Genomic DNA, 2,476 nt, shown 5'->3' with positions numbered 1-2,476 from the left:
CCAGTGAGCTCAATGATGTCAAATGCATTGGCTTCGTGATGAACGTTGCCAGTCATCCACTCCAGGACCCAAGTCTTCGGATCTCTACTGTACCCTTTGATGTGAAGTGTGGCATAGAATTGTAGCAGCAGCTCTTCATTCCAATGCTCTTCATCAGTAACAAACTGCAGCAGACCCACTTGCTTGAAGCAATCCAACGCTTCTTCTAGACAGGGCAGACCAGCTATAGCTTCAACGTCAAGGCGCTTGTGTGGGAAGATGTGAACCTTGGTTGTAAAGAATCCAGGAGTAATAGCTTCGCTGAGGATAGCATCCAGAACCGATCAGATGATATCCTTTCCCTTGAGTAGGGGTTCCTGGAGCTATTGAAGAACGTGTTGTCTGCCCTGAAGCCATTGATGTTGAAGGAGCCAGGTGCTGATGCAGGACCTGGAAACCTTGGCAGTCTTGGGATTGGCTTCTGGACCTGAGGCCTGTGCTCAACATGATAGTTGAATTGGGGACCGGCAGCAGACTCAGGAACAGAAGTGGCGGGATCAGTGGCTTCGCTGTCTTCTGAAGCTTTTGCTGGGGAGGGCTCCACATTAGCTTCATTGGTGGTTGTGGCAGCCTCACGATTTTCATCCTCCACTTGACTAGCTGGAGGGTCGGTCACAAGCACATTCTCCTGGAGAACTGCTTCTTGGTGGGACAGGGGAGTGGGATCTTGTGGTACTTCTTCTTCTGCGGCTGATGCAGCCGGAATGTCTTCAGCAGAGACTTGAGGCCTTGGACCTTTGCGAAGCCTGCGGAACGCAGACGACGCCTGTGGAGTTGGAGTGGGCTGGGCCTCATAGTCTTCTTCCTCTTGTGGGCGATCCGCCCATGAAGCATCCTGTGCAATTGGCGTCAGTGGACGACCAATGCTGATGAGTTCGCTGTTTTCAAACTGAGGAAGGACTGCATCATCTTCTACATTGTCATGATGACCAATGTCTTCAGCAGCGATGGGATCAGCTGCTGGAATGTCTTCAGCTTCAGGAGCCTCTGTGGAAGCAGGCTCATGAACTGTCAGTTGACGTTCTACGTCAGGAGAACCATAGAAATGGGTTCAACTATCAAGGGCTCTGTGGAAGCAGCCCGAGCTTTCTTGGTCTTCCTCTTCTTCTTGGAGGGGGCAGTAGGAGAGGCTTCAGAGTGTTTCCTCTTCCTGGCTTCAGCCTCAGCAGTCCTTGTCTTCTTGAGCTCTGAAGCTGTTGACCGGCTTTTTGGCTTCGAGCCAGTCAGTCTAGTTGGGAAGACAATCGGAACTGCTTCTTGCCTTGGTGCATCAGGTTCAGCCGTAGCAGGCTTCTTCTTCTTCTTTGCGGCCATCCTGGGGTCGATGCCAGGACGCCCAAGTGCCTTGCGCTTCTCAGCCTCATTATAGGCTTGCACACATCTGTCAGCCAGAGTCTTCATGCGCTCACGCGAACCCTGAGCTTCTGCACACTTCTTCACAAAGGCTTCCTTGAGCTCGTGCATCATTGTCTTGAAGTTCTTCACTTCTTGCACGCTGAGCTTGGCCATATGCTTCTTGAACTGAGCCTTTTCATAGTCAATCTTCTGCTTCAGTTCAACAATGCGCTGGGCAATAGCAAGTTCTGAAGCAATGGCGCCTTGGAAGGCGACACTGAGGCCAATGGGTAGCTGCAGATCTTCAAAGCTGATGTTTGGCGTGTCAAACCACTCGTCAATGAAGTTGTGGATGATGGTGACATCAAAGAGAGGCAGATCATTGAAGATTTCTGCTTCTTCTTTGCTCTTGATGAGTTGCTCAAGAGCGTCATCTGCAAGATCTTCATCACTTGACAGATCAATGTCGTCGTTGCGCAGAATGGCAGCAGCTGTTAGCTCTTTGCCAGTGTGAGACAGAGGCATCTTGGCCTTCTGGGGCTTGGAGACGCGTGATAAGTCTTCAGACTGCACACTGTCTTCAGGAGGTGCAGTTGCCAATGGCTTCGCCCTTGAGATTTTTGGTGAAGGGGCCGGCTTTGAAGCTTTTGGCTTCTTCAACTGCTTTGGCTTCGGCACTGCAGGCGCGTCATCAGACTCAGTGTCAGCTGCAGGCTCATTCACTGCAGTCCCTTGAACCAAGATGTAGGTGATGAGGCCTTCAAGGTTGGCGAAAGGACCGATGACATTGGGTTCTGCATGTCGTGTGCCATCTGCCCTTGGAGATGAGGGACCAGGGTTGAAGTCTAACCCAAAAGTCTTCTTGTTCTGCTTCGCTGAGTTCTGAGCAAACTGGAAGTTGCGCTTGAAGATTGTCGTCACGACACCATAGCAGTGACGACGAGTGTGCATCAGCAGGATGTGGTCCACGGACCATGCATGGATAGAAGCCTTGCTCAATGGCTTCATCTCTGGACCTGGGTAGAAGATTCTTGAATAGGATGTCACCCCACGGTCTCTTGATGGCGTTTTTCTCAGCATACTCCTGGGTCACAAATCTGTA

This window comes from Triticum urartu, chromosome 3 (assembly GCF_003073215.2).
Source record: "Triticum urartu cultivar G1812 chromosome 3, Tu2.1, whole genome shotgun sequence".
Classification (NCBI taxonomy): domain Eukaryota; kingdom Viridiplantae; phylum Streptophyta; class Magnoliopsida; order Poales; family Poaceae; genus Triticum; species Triticum urartu.
Note: the sequence above shows the minus strand (reverse complement) of the source record.